Raw genomic sequence first — 15611 nt, forward strand, 5'->3', positions numbered from 1 at the left:
GATGTCTTCTATGTATATTTATAGTTGGATAAGTATATTAAAATTTCTATAATGACACCTTTCCTTAAATGTATGGTAATTGTGATTAGGAACCAAGCATTGTTTGTAGTAGAAACTTAAAAACAAAACAGCATGCATTGTGTCTTTTTCTTTAACAATGAAAATATTTTTTATTGATTGACTTTTATTGAGCTCTACATTCTTCTTTGCTCCCCTCCCTGCCGCTCCCCTCCCCTTCAACCCTCTCCCAAGGAACTTTCATTGTATGCTCTACCGGTCTATTCCACCCAAAGAATTCTTGAAGGTGTTTCTGACTTCATTTGGTCATACTTATATTGGTTTCATCATACTCTTGAAGGTTGCAGCTGCTCTTTAAGCTGTTCTCTATTTATCTCATCCTATAATTAAGTTATAAAACAACTCTAACTACAAGTTGAAGCATCGATCTAACATACAGTTGCAGTAATACAGATTCCCAGGTGAACTGGCTTACTTGAGGTTGAAACGGAGACATGAAGAAACACATAGGTAGTGCTATTTTGAATTGCTAGAGGCGATGTACAAACTACTCTCAGAGTGGGAAATTCTGAAGGCTGCAGCCCTTGGGGAATCAGTGTGACTCACTATTTTTGTTAATTTTACATCTATGAAGTTGTCAGGATCAGAAATTAAATATGGTAGCAAATGCCTTTACAAGGGAAGGAGAAGTAATCTGCATTTCCCCTAACAGAACTCTATTTCTTATTCAAAGTTTTAGCAGAGACTTACACTACCTGGAAGAAAGAAAACTGAACAACATTTTATATAACTATTAGTTGTTTTATATATTTTTTTACGAAATATATAATAGGGTTTTACCATTTTATATGCTATTTACTTTATTTTGGGATGTTTGTTTGTTATGCATTGTATAAGTCCCTGATCTTTTGTGAAAATTAATTCCTTATACAATATGTGTTTTACAGACACATTCTCTCATACCACATGATTTCTTTTCATTATTTGATTTGCTATGTAAAAAACTTTCTCTTGGGTATAATTATACGTGTGCACTTTTATTTTTGTCATTTGAGATTTTGTAATCATGCCCAATAATTTGTCAACTCCAGTGCCAAGAACATTTTATACTGATTGCTTTTGGAATTTTTGCTATTTTGTGTCTTAAATTCAAATCAATTTGAGTTGATTTATGAGTGTGGTATAGGTTTATCAGTTCAGTTTCAATCTCTTGAATGTGTAAATCCTGTTATTTCCAACATTTTTAATTGAAGAGACTATCATTTAGTAACATACTATAGGTACACTTCCTGAAGGATCAGGTGACAACATGGCAAGGCTCATTTCACGGTCTACTATTCTGCTCCCTTCATGTACAAGTGCTACATCAATTTAATTTTTATACTTTTGTTATATTGTAGAAACATGAAAGGTAATTATTCTAGACTTGTTATTCTTCCTTGAGGTCACTTTGTCTGTTGTGAGCATTTGTAGATTTGCATGAATTTGATGATATTTTTTCTATTTATTTAAACATGCTCTCCAGATTTTGAAGTAGAAAACACCGAATAATTGAATCGTTTTGAGCAGTACATGTACTTTAAACAGTATCCAGACTTTAATTCATGATCAGTAGATCCTGATCTACTTTTGGGTGTCTTTTTTTAATGACTTTAATCATTATTTTGTGGATTTCCATTTAAAGGCTTTAATCTCCTTTATTAAATTTGTATTTATATATTTAATGATAAATAGAATTCTTTTCTTAAATGCCTGTTTATATGATCTATTAGTCATCTATAGAAATGAAATTTCATATGTAAAAGTATTCTACAACTACTGAAGTAATCCATTTATTCTGAGAAGTTTTATGGTAGTCGTTAGTGTTTGTCATACGTAGTTTCATGTCATTTGCAAAGAGATATATTTTGATATTATAATTATATTTGGATTGTTTTTATCAGCCTTGTTAATTTAATAGTAAATTACAATAATATATCCAGAGTGAATGGAATTTACCCCAGAATGTGATCATAATTGAACTCACAGAAATCAATGTGAGACATACCAACTTCAAGGATGATTAAAAAACATTTGATAAATTTGTCTGTCTTGATTAGGGAAGAGACACTATGACCATGGCAACTCTTATAAAGGAAAACATTTAGTTGGGATGACTCACTTACAGTTCAGAGGTTTATTCCATTATAATCATGGTGGGGAACGTGGCATGTGCAGGCTGATATGTGCTGGAGAGAAGTTGCCACATGTTGAAAGCAGGCAACAGGTAGTAGACTGTGACATCGGGAGTAGCTTGAACATAGAACTCAAAGCCCCCTGCCAGAGTCACACACTTCTCTGACAAGGTCACACCTACTCCACAAAGGCACCCTTCCTATTAGGACTGTATCCTTTTCGGGGTCATTTTCTTTTGAACTATCACAGAGTCACTGAGTAATCCAAAATATCCATAATATCTTAATTATGGAAGAACTATACCTCTTTGTAATAATGACCTTATATTACATTTTTTTTCAATTCTACCACAAAAGAATCACAACAAATACTATAAAGTCAAAAGAATTCCTCCAGGATTAAGAATAAAAGAAAGATTTCCTCCACATTTTTATGGAATGTAGTAGAAGTCCTAGCCTGAACAATTAGTTAAGAACCAGAAATTAAGGGAAGTCAAAAAGCATTCTTTTACTAGTAGATATTTCTTTTTTTTTTTAACTTTTAAGTTATTTATTTAGGGCATCTCCTCTTATAAGCAAAGGGATGGAGGATCAGTGTAACGGTCACTGTTGGATACAAGGAAAGATGAGCTTAGTGCCCCATGCGTTTCCATGGTCCACAAGGAGTAATGGTCCACACCAGTGCTGTGGTCCCTTGTTGCCTGGGGGAAGGTCCTCTTTACTCATCTTCATAGCCAGTCGGAAGTGGGTTCACAAGAGGGGTGTGGAAGAGGGTATGATTACCATCTCTCCAGGGGAAGGGCTTGGTCCTGATGCAGAGATGGGGGTAGGTGACGAACTCGGGTCTCTCATGCGACTTCAGGAAGACATTGAGCATGCTCACTCCCACCCCGGGCAGTGGCACAAAGTAGGTGAGGGCCTTTCACATGTGAGCTGAACCCTTCTCGCCATGGGCACCACTCGACGTGGGCCGCCCCACCCATGGGAGGGCCCAGCCCAGCAGCCCCCGACATCCGAGACCCGCACAGCGACACCATCTTGGAACTGACTAGTAGATATTTCTACTTAGAAATTTCATTATATCTTTAACCCAGAGTTTTTAATATTTAAATATTCTGCCTCTGTAATGGAGATTCTGACACATGTATTTATAGATTTGAATTGATGGTTTGAATATTGAGTTTTCATAATAATTTATCTTCTTTCAAGTGTCACTTATTTGTATATAGATATTCTATGTAACTTATGAATTTATATAATCAATATTTTATCAGGAAAATATTTTTCTATATGTAAAATATCAATATGTCTATATATGCTATGTATGCCTTTATATAAAACCCTTATGTATATGTCTTATAACTTCTATTTCCTATGCAAATTAATAAAAACATGACATGATAACCACAGAATTGCTACATGAGTATTTTTGTATTTACTGGAGTCTTGTTATTTTTTATTTAAAATACACTCTAGTACACTATATTCTGATTATGGTTTCCCATCCTCAAATTCTTTTAAATCTTTCTTACTTCCTCACCCACCCAAATTCACACCTTTGGCCTGCTTTTTAATGTTTAGAACCAAAATAAAGCTCAAGCATAGTTTTTGAGTATTTAGTAGATTATTCTACTATTCTTTTTGAAACATTAGTTTGAAATATACTTTATTAGGAGCTAAACGCTTGTCAACATTTCACTTTGACCTGTGGCTCTTAGAGTTTTGCTAAATCAATATTCAGGAATTTTATTTTTGTTTATCATATTATACCATCGTCTTAAAAATTTATTTTATCCATCTGTATATTTATTTCTCCTTCATTAGGGTCCCATTTTCTTCCCTGTGTTTAAATGTGTACTTACATTTCTTATGTTTTTCAGTAGATGTGAATATAACGTATTTTCATGTTTCAGTTAATTTTTTCTTCATAATTTGGGAAAATAGAACCTTCATAGGAACTAGTTAGTTTTCTATTGTTGTACTTTAGTCTTTTCAAATGATAGATGAATATATTCTAGGTCACTTTAAAACACTCAATTTCTAAATTAATTTCTCCATGTTACTGCTACTTTTAAAAATTACTGTGTTTGTACATGTGGGGGGCCCTTGGTGAGCAAGGTGACCCTGAAAGTGGGCCCTCAGTTCACAGAATGTTCTGACACAACTCTTGGTGTTAGGATAATCATGATCTTCCTTGATTATAGGAGGGTAAATTTTTTCAAAATTCTTTAGAACACAGACTAGAGGACTGTTTGACTTGCTAGTCTTCTTATCCATACTGTGTGGCCATTCATTCTCCCCAAGTCCAAGATAAACGAGTTAATGAAGAACTCAGAAAACACTAGAGAGAGAGAGATAATAAAAATGAAACAAGAAAAGATGCACAAAGACAATACAAACACGACACAAAAGCAGACCAAGATCCTCAAGTGGGCTGTGCAAAAATCTTGCTTTTTGCTATGGATCGGAGAATACTGGTTCTCATCAAAACCCTCCTCATCCTTATTGGGAACCCTACAGAACCAGATGTCACAAGGGAAGCCTCTGTAGATGCTTGCTGCTTTTCTTGGCATGGGTGTTTAATGTAATATTTCCAAAACCAAAGGCATGCCTGAGATTCTTTGAAAATTTAAAGTGCATACATCAAGTCAGCCCTTCAGTCTCAGAATCCCAGAGTGAAGGTCTGACTTTAGAACTTTGGAATATGAATGAGTTGTCTGATTTTGCTGGAGTTCTCCAGAAAATGCTAACCCCACTAGGCAAGAATAAAACCACTATCACAATTATTGAGTCAAATTTGAGGCAAAACATTTTATTTGATTGTACCAAAGAGCTGGCCCAAAACCATCTCCTAAATTAGGTTAGAGAGAGCAGTGCTAAGTCCATTTCTTGGTGCTCTTTTAAACAGGAAAATCAGGAGTAGATGGTAAAAAGGTTTATAGAAGTGGGACAGTGGGGCAGTAGAAAGTAAAGAAAAATCTCCAAAACAAACAAATGAAGAAAAAACAATCATCATGTGTTTACTATATACTGGTCAAGGTATTTTCAAAAATAAGTCAAGGTTATAGATTGGGACAGGTCAGGTTCCCGGAAACAGAAATATGAAAGCAAAAACTGAACTCTAATGGTCAGCAAAATGGCTCCTACCTTCAAAATGAAGTTAGGCAGCTTATTTATTGGCTTTCTAATGGTTTGAGAATATTGAGAAGCCATTAGAAATATGTCTGTTTGAATGAAATGAAGTGGTAATTACAATGAACAAAATTATACAATATATATGAAAATCATAGAGAGGTAAAATTAACTAATGCACACACTAAAAATGTAAAACACATTTTATAATCTAATTTTCAAACTTTACTAATATGTTTTCTTTTAATTCATATATCTTCTATAAATTACTTTATTTTGATTTATTTGCAGGAAGTTACATATTTCTACTTTTCTAATATTCACAAAATGACAAAAACTGAAATCCTAAACATATATCCCTAAAAGCGGTCTCTTTACCCTTTACATAGATTTCTGGTGTGTGTGGGGGGTCTGTGTGCATGTGTGCATGTCTGTCTGTTTGTTTGTCTGTCTGTATGTATATATGTATGTCTGTGAGTGGTGGTGAGTATGTTTGAACTTGTATGTAGGGGTGTTATCACTGTGTGAGCATGTTTAGATGCCCTCCTGAACTGACTTTGGTGATCTTCCTGTCCTTTTCTTCTTAATTTTAAATGCAGAGTCTCTTCTGAACCTAGAAGTTACTATTCAGACTAGACTAGTCCATCGTGAGTCCCCAAGACCCACCTGCCTCTGTCCTTAATTCCTTTGTCCAACACTGGGAGATAGGCATAAGCTATCACATTCAGCTTTGACACTGATACCCACTCATAGGCCTTCAGCTTGGCTAGTCATCAATTTTCCCACCAGGCCATCTCCCTAGCTCTTCTTTCTATACCCCCCTTTTGAGGTTGTTGCTTTTAGCTTTTCTCATAGCTTTCTATGTATTTTTTCAATATAACTGTCCTTTATTGTTAGTGTCTCAGTTCTTCTGCTGCTATTTTGCTCTACCTTGTTTTTCCTGAGGCAACTTTAAAGAAAAATCCTGGATTAGATAATAAATGTTGGGTGCTAACATCATGTTCCTTTTAAACTATTGATTTTTGAAAGATACTGCAAGGGGAGAATAAGACACACTAGCTCATTAAGGCAACAGAAGTACCTCCTCTTCAATGACATTATTCTGTTTTTGACTTTAGTGCTTCTGAAGCATAGTCGCTGTAATTAGGAACATTCATCAAGTTTGATTCTTTAGTTTTCATTTCTTTTTTCTGTCACTGTAGTTTTAAGAATTGTGGTGGAGTTGCCTTTTCTAGATGCTATTTGTGCTGTTGTTTTCAGTAGGATATAATCTTTTAAGTGAGGAAAATTTAATTAGATTATACACAAATCTTCCCATTACCTGTAAGGATTCAGGGGTCTGTGAAATTCAGCAACACGTGATCAGGTTGAGAGTCTTCATCTACCATGAGGAATTATTCCTTTAAAAAGAGTTAAAGTTGACTTTTACAAAGCACATCGGGCTGCATTTTAAAGATTTTTCTTCCTTGGTAATTGAATTCAATCGGGTTTTCTTGCTGGCAATTTTCATTCAGCGCTCCTCCATAACTCACCTGACCTGAACTTTCATTGCCCTCCTGGAGGCAGGTCCTGATGCAGCATAATCAGGTAAACACGTTTAAAATGATAAAAAGTCTCAGATAGGATAAATGCCCCTTATCATAACTATTCATCCATAGGTAGTACTCTACCTATCAACTTTATAACTGCGAACTTCTCCTGAGGGATACGCGCATTGAAATGCCCTGTTAAAGATTAAATACTGGCCTCCCAGGAGGAAGATGTCTATTCAACTATTTACAGCAAGGTTGTAAGTCAACACAATCAGTGCTCAGCGTATTTTTTCATTCCAGCCTTCTTAATATCATCCTCTAATGAATCAACTTAAGGTTGAGTTATCCTGAATGCAGGCCAAAATAGATAGTTTATTTTAACTCTGTGATTTAAGGAGATATTTGCCTTCTTTTCATAATGTAACCAGTATATCTATCATAAGATTAAGTTGTGAGTGTTGACTCAACAAATTTGAGAGTGTGTTTATAAAAATGTATTACTTTTCTTTATAAAGTAATGTGAACCATTTTCTGAATTGTTTGTGGATGAAAGCAAAATAAATCAAGTCATGCCCTCTCTCAGCAGGGTTGCAAGGTAAAGGAAATCTAATGAAGTGGACTGATTTCAGTGGGTGATTGTGTGTAGAAGGACAGGCACATGTATAAGAAAACAGAAAATTATACTAATTACAGCAAGATGACTTGAGCTTATTTGGAAGAAACATTTATTTAGCCATGACTTATCACATGGCTATGTGGTCCTAACTACTCATCATGAGTGATATAAGACCCACAAACTCATAAGTTTTGTTGAAACAACACTCTGTAATAATATATATTGTACACATGGGATTAAGAAGATAAGGGACAGAGATAAAGAAAAGATATAGATACATTAGGTCGATACCCTCAATCCATTCTTAAATGCATTATCCTGGCCTTGTCATTACCATGTGCCACTTGAAAGTGATATGAAATGTTAAAGAGAGAAAATTTCATGCTTGTTTCCAAGTGACATTTGCTCAGTGCGAAGAGAAAATGCTTAATGGCTCTGCCACGCACCACTAAACGTCCTCACAGAGAACAGTGAGGAAAAGTTCTGAAAGGCCAGATTATTTTATACTGGTTATGCAATATGTATATTAGTAAAATATTTGAAGTCATGAACAATGTTATTATGACCATAATTATACCCCTCCCAAGATCTGTGTGAAAGTGCAGGAGGAATTTCTCAGGAGGAATTAAATCTATGGACCCTTTACTTATAGCTTCAGGAATGGGGAGAAAAAAAAACCCTTCTGTTTCCTAAACTAGTAAATCTGTGCTAGCATCCCTAACAAAACACTACAAATAATAACAAACAATTGGGAAGCAAGGGCTCACAGAAACTTGGAGTGAATTCCTGGTTTTCTTGGTCTGCTTTTTAGGGTCTTTAGTTCAATTAAATCCTTCTTTTCTGTTGCATAGATGATTCCTCTGCATCTCTTCCTTGCTGTCTCTCTCCTTCTGTATGTGTATTGTGAAGAGAATTCCTTGAAAGAGTCTGTGTCTGCAAAGACTGACAGTTTAAAACTTCAGTGATGTGAAGAGTTTGGAATGCTACAAGTTCAAAGGCATGGTTAAATTTTTATGTTTTTTATATTAAAGTTTATGTTCTTAAGAACATTATATTTACTATATTATACATGTTATGTGATATATATTATTATATTTATTATATTTATTATTGTTCATATACTCAAAATACACCCCATCCAAAGTTTAGCTTGGATATTGAGACAGTTGGCAGTATTTATTGCCCAGAAGACTTTGAAAAGTTTTCACTCATATATTGCTTTTAACAGAGAACAAAGTAACTCTTACATAAGTCTAAAAAACATTTCCTAGAGTTTGGAAGGAATATTGGTGTTGGATATAGAAAGTTCTGTTTTGTGGGATGGGACTGAGGTGAGGAGTCTTAGAATTTTACATTTCTCATGGTTTGAATGAGGCTTGTGATAAAGATAAAAACGTGCATGTTCATAGGTTTAAAAAGGTATGTGTTGAATAGTGATTTGAATAAGAATGGCCCCATAGGATCATTTAATTGAATGTTTAGTGAGCAGGGAATGGTACTACTTAGATGGATCAGGAGGTGTGGTCTTTTTGGAAGAAGTGTGTCATTGGAGATGCACTTTGAGTTTTCAAAAACTTAAACCAGGTTCTAGTCTCTCTCTCTCTCTCTCTCTCTCTCTCTCTCTCTCTCTCTCTCTCTCTCTTGGATCTTGATGTAGAACTCTAACTTACTTCACCAGCATCATGTCTCCTTCATGCTGAAAATGTACTCTGAACGTGTAAGCAAGCCCCAGTAAAATGATTTCTTTTATAGGAGTTTCTGTAGTCATAGTGTCCCTTCACAGGAATAGATCACGGACTATGACGAGGTATGGTACTTCTCTGCCCTATTTATTAGAGAAATGTGTGGTAAACCAGGGCTAGTAGTAAAAATCAGTAAATATTGCCTTTTCTGAATCAAATATTTTGCTTGTGAATGACTGCATTTTATTATCTCCAACTGCGTTATTTCAGTGAAGAACCCATTATATTGATATATAAGATTAAAATATGCAATAAAGTATCATTTCCTCTTGTTCCTTTGGTTCATTCCTATCAGAATTTCTCTTACTTTTATTTGAAAGTTCTTGGATTTGCTACTTCCAGTCTCTACTTTGCTAACCATGCCATGGTCATATAATCATATTCATTTTACTCTGTCTCCATCAATATGGCACTTATCTATCATTACATCCTTAGATGGGTTAGACTAAGACTTTCCTAATCTTTGCCTTTTGTCCAAAGATCTGCCTGAGGAAGATATGAGGGGTTTTAGACTAATTTAATTGTTAGATGAAACAGCCTAATGTTGACTTGGATTTAGTAATCACTAAGATTGAAGTTGGACTAAATGCATTTTTCTTTAAGATATGGCTATTAAGTGCATTGGAGCTAGGGAATAGAATGTGGTGGATTGAATGATGATGGATGGAGTCCATGGGATCATTTAAATGAAAGTTTGATCTCCAATTGGTAGAATTGTTTGGGAAAGACTAAGAAGTGGGGCCTTGTTGGAGGAGGTGTGTCACTGGGGGTAGGTTTATGCCATCCCCAGTTTGTAATGTTTGTACAATTTTATGCCTGCCTGGGTGCTTTCATTCACCATGCTATGATATTCATGGACTCTATCCCTTTGGAATCATGAACCACAAGTGAAGCATTTACTTTCATAATGTGCCTTGATCATGAGGTTTTGTCATGGGAATGAAAAAGTATTTAAGATACTGTGTAATATGGTCTTTATTCAAACCCCTTTTCTTTTTAGCTGTGAACTGTATACTGCCCTAGCATCTTAATGGGTTTCAGTCTACTACATTGAGTTTTACAAACAACTTCATTCTTTTCATTGCTCCAATATGTTTGATATGCTGGTGTTTTACTGTTAGAGTAAGCAAAACAAAACAAAAGTCCTTGTCAAGAAAATGAATTTCCCGGGCTTGGTGGAGCCCTGACATTCCAACTGGCCTGGGACAATCACTTGACTCTGAAGAGTGACCATACAAAGAGGTAGGCAAAGTATTTTTTTCTTTAATGATATTTTGTACTTTTTCTTTCCCAGAATCCCAGTCACTAGAACAGTGACCTACGTAAGTATAGTCATGTAGCTTTGCAAGTTTGTATACTTTCTTGAATTATTTTCTTTTCTATTTTCTCAGTATGTATTTTTGTCATTGTTGTTGCTGATTTGTTTTGTTTTTCCCAACACTGTTGTCTTCTCCGATTCTCCCTGTCTATACTGCCACATGACTGCTCCGTTCCTATGAGTGTGATTGCCATCTTTCTTTATATAATATGTTTTTTTTTCCCGCTGCCTCATCATCAGGCAAGCTGATGAAGCTTTACAGCTCACCTGCCATGGAGTTTTCTTTAAACTCTAATAGAAATTTCTTTCAGCTTTTCTTGAGTGTATTTTAAAATTCTTTACTTAATGAGACTAAAAACCACAAAGGGAAACCCTGATTTCTTCTGTAACTTCTGGCAACCATAAAGAAATCCCCAAATTCCAATAACATTACAATATTAAGCACAGTTGTTACATATTACAATAATGTTCATAGTTATTTTACAAATCTGTGACATTCACTTAACTTGTGATATAATGAATCTTAAAATGAAAATATATGTATTTTTTGGAAATAATTATGGAATAACTTTAATTAAAAATGAAAATTTTATTGTAGCACTACAAATATAATTATGACTTATCTCTGAGTTTGGTGTAATGTCCAATGAAAAATCCCATGATAGATGTTTAATGCAATCCTAGAGAGTTTTTGAAAAAAATACATATGCCATCAATTCATGAACAAAAGGTATTATTTTTCTCATTAAAACAGAGTTTAAACATTTAAAAAAATATGGTACAAGTTTATATTTCCAGGCAACATACAAAAGTTTGGGTAGTGTTTATGGAATAATTAAATTTATGCCATATTAAAATTGTGCCTGATTAGTTCAATTGAATAAATGAGATTAATAATTGCAGATAGATTTTGTTCTACAAAATTTCACAAAGAAATTAAGTAGTATTTTTCTGTTATTACTATCTCATCATGTATCATTAGTTTTTATTTGTGAATATTAATTCTGTGAATGTTAAATTAATGAGCTAGCACTTCCATGAAAATTGTAATGTTTGATCCTCATTATATTTTCTGTTTTATACCAAAACTTTTTTTATTATCCTTGATAATGTCAGGAATTTTAGAAGTTTGAAGATATATATTTAGAATAATTAGAATCATACTTTTATTATAGGAAATCAGAAACATTTTTCTTTCTTATTAAATATTTTTTAACATTTTAAATTCATTTTACATTCTACCATAGTTCTTCCTCCCTTCTCTCTTTCCAGTCAGCTCCCAATTTTCCCCCCTCCCCACTTCTTAGAAAGGGTAAGACCTTCCATGAGAAGTCACCAAATCCTGGCACATCAAATTGAGGCAGGACCAAGCCCCCCCAACCCCGAATTGAGGCTGAGCAAGGTTTCCCACCATAGGGAATGGGCTCCAAAATGCCAATTTGTGCACAAGGGATATATCCCGATCCCACTGCCAAGGGCCCCACAAACAGGCAATGCCACACAACTTTTGCCCATCTACAGAGGGCCTAGTTCAGTCCCATGCTGGCTCCCAGCTGTTGGTTCAGAATACCTGAACTCCCACTTTCTCAGATCAGCTGTCTCTGTGGGTTTCATCATCATGATCTTGATATCCCTTGACTACATAATCCCTCCTTCCTGTCTTCCACTGAACGCCCAGAGCTCAGCCCAGTTCTTGGCAGTGGATCTCTGCATCTGCTTCCCTCAGTTACTAGACAAAGGTTCTATGCTGACAATTAGGTTAGTTACCAATCTGACTAGAGAAGAAGGCCGGTTCAGGCACCCTCTCCACTATTACTAGGAGCCTTAGTTGGGGTCATCCTTGTTGATTCCTGAGAATTTTCAAAGCACTAGTTTTCTCCTTAATCCGAAAATGGATTCCTCTATCAAGATATCTCTTTCATTGCTCTCCCTCTCCATCTCTGAGATACTATCTTACACCTGTCAGAATGGCTAAGATCAAAAAGACTGAAGATAGCCTATGGTGGAGAGAATATGGAGTAAGGGGAATAATCCTTCGCTGCTGCTGAGAGTGTAAACTTGTACACCCACTTTGGAAATACGGTGGTGTCTCAGAAAATTTGGAATCAATCTACCTCAAGACACAACAATACTACTCTTGGTCATTTACCCAAAGGATGCTCAACCATACTAAAAGGACACTTGTCTAACTATGTTCATAGCAGCATTATTCATAATAGCCAGAACCTGGAAACAACCTAGATGTCGTTCAAGTAAAGAATGGATAAAGAAAATATGGTACATTTACACAAAATAGTATTACTCAGCTATGAAAAACAATGATATCCTGAAATTTGCAGGGAAATGGATGGAACTAGAAAAAACATCATTCTGTGTAAAGTAACTCAGAACCAGGAAGACAAACACAGTACATACTCACTCATTCAGGGATATTAGATGTAAGGCAAGGAATAGCCAGGCTACCATCCACAGCCCCAGAGAAGCTAAGGAACAAGGAGATTCTAATAGAGATGGATGGATCTTTCTGGAAAGAGAAAATCGATAAGATCTCCTGCATAACCTGGGGGCAAGTGGGATACAGTTGAGGGGATGGGAATGCGAATTGTAAAGTATTTTAAACTAAGGTTACTATGAAAAACAAGAAAATTCCAAGTGGCATTAAACACTATGTGAATGTCCTTGTTCTTTTCCAGTTAGTACTATTAGAAATCTCATTTCCTAAATTCCCAGTTTTTCCCTTTCTTTATTATATTGAACTTTGGTTAATATTTTATTCGGTAACAGAAAAAAGTACATTGGGTTATGGTACCAACTTATAGGAATTACATTTAAATACAGATTAATAGGTTTTTCAGTTTTATTGTTAGTTTGTTTGGCTGGGTTTGTTATGATGTGTTTTGTTTTCCATGCTTGAAAGGGTGTCCCATGCTTTTTATGCTATGCAAGCAATTTATTCCTGAACTCCACCTCAAGCAAGAAAAGGCTTTTCTGTCAAATGATTCTAGTGAATAGCATATACAATAGTCCACGAAGATGGCTTTGGTTTCTGGTCCTGTCTAGTGACAAATACTATCACAGTGTTGGTCAAATTACCATTCCCAATGAAAGGCAAAGATTTCTAATAATGGAAGCATTCCAGGAAGAAGAGAAATTTCCAACATGGGGCAGTTTTACTGAAGTTTTCTTTTAAAACACAGACAGACATTAACACACACACACACACCATATCTATACCTTATCTTCTCACATATACAAACATATACACTGAGGAATCCATATTTCTCCTGTCTTGGAGAGTTTAGCAGTATAGTCTTTTTAAACTGTTTCTCACCTCTATGCTACCGCCTTCAACTCTCCAAGCAGATTCTTAGGCCAGTCAAGTTTGCTCTGTAGAGTTGTTCACCTGCACTTTGCATAATTGAGTGAAGCTGTTGTTTTCTCTTTGTTCTGCCTGTGGGCTTAGACAGATGTTTCTCCAAATGGCAGTAAATTGGTAAACAAACAAAAAAAGTTTCTTCTGGGAAACTGTGTTAAGAACACAGAAAAAAAAAGGAATTTATTGTGCTTTTACTGTCAATAGGATATTAGCTTGGTCTGTTTTTGTTTTCTGTGTTTGTTTAATTCTCTTCAGCATTTCTATGGATAATTGTTCCACTTCATTTCTGCAACAAAAATCTCTTAGTGGACATGACCATAAGGATGAAAATAAATGTACAAAACATCTCCATTATCATCATACTATTATTTATATAACTCAACGATACTGAAATAATTAGAGGAAGCAGGTGTACTTGAATAGGTTTATGCATAATAACATTGAACTCTTAACTCTGTGCCAATTTGAATTTTCCAGAAAGGCCACTTAAAGCATCCATATGCTCCCACCATCAGCTCTGAGAAACAGCTCTGATGGTGACTAGGTACAATCACCAGTAAAAGGCAAACTACAAATGAGGTACAAACTTTTACTGAACTATGAACAAGCAGCAGAATTCTTTCTCCATACCAGCTTGCTAGAAAGAAATGAAGCTGGTGATCCTGTACTGGGATCGAAGTGATGAACGAAGGTTGTTTAGGATGTTGTTTCTGTTCACACAATATCCAAGGGCATAATCTCTGGAATGTAAGTTTGCCTTAGATCAAACTCCCAACCTCTGCTTCTGGTTGTGCCACACTAGGAACCTAGAGCTCTTTATTATGAAATTGTAGTAGATAGTAGTCTTTCAAAGAATCACTGCTTAGATTAAATGAAAAGCTTCTTACATTTTGTGAACACTCACCTTGCTTATTGAAAGTTGCAGTGCACTTAGTAATACGTGAATGGTGAGTCTGCAAACCTGCTTTGCAGAATCTATCAAAGTACTTCCCCTTTGCTTCTGTGCTGTGCATGTCTATATTTGTTGAATAATTTAGGAACACAGATTTTTTTCTCTGTATATTTGTACATTTGGACAAACTGCCCTCTAAGAAGAAATTTAATTCATTATGTATAATTCTATACTCATATGTTTGTTTTGTCATGAGGGGATAAGGACCAAAGACCTTGTGCATGCCAAGCATATGTTATACTGTTAAATTAGGATGTCAATTTCATTTTATCCTTTAATTATGTTTGGTGATTACTTCATTGTACATCTCATTTTCTCTTATTAATTATGCTATAAGGAATTCAGATTAAAATAAGAGCCTGGGTATCCTTTGTAAACAGAAAAATTACACGGTCATATATTATTTGAACTTGATGCGAGAAATTACCTGGGTGTGGTAGCACACTCCTTGGCTGTAATTCCAGAATTAATGTCAGTAGCTCAAGGCCAACCGTGACTGTGCAAGGCCTTGTATCAAACCTAAAAACAAACAAAGACCCAAGGTAAAACAAAGAATTAATATGGTATAATCAAATATATATTGAGAAATTTAAAGCCTTATATTCAAAAATATATATTATGCTCCAATAAAATGCAACCATGATTCATAAAAAGTAGTCTAGGATATATAAAAAGCAATCATCATGTTGGATTCAAAATAACACATCACCAGGTAATATTTTATAATTAGTGTTTGTTTTACTTTCCTGTA

At 35.1% G+C, this 15611-nt stretch overlaps 1 pseudogene; it reads right to left on the minus strand.

Annotated features, from left to right (window-relative positions):
• Window positions 1-2814: 2814 nt before the first annotated feature.
• LOC146896099 (cytochrome c oxidase subunit 6A1, mitochondrial pseudogene) lies at window positions 2815-3229 on the minus strand (annotated as a pseudogene).
• Between the last annotated feature and the right edge of the window lie 12382 nt (window positions 3230-15611).

Source organism: Myodes glareolus, chromosome 1 (genome assembly GCF_982192425.1).
Source record: "Myodes glareolus chromosome 1, mMyoGla1.1, whole genome shotgun sequence".
In the NCBI taxonomy this organism is placed as follows: Eukaryota; Metazoa; Chordata; class Mammalia; order Rodentia; family Cricetidae; genus Myodes; species Myodes glareolus.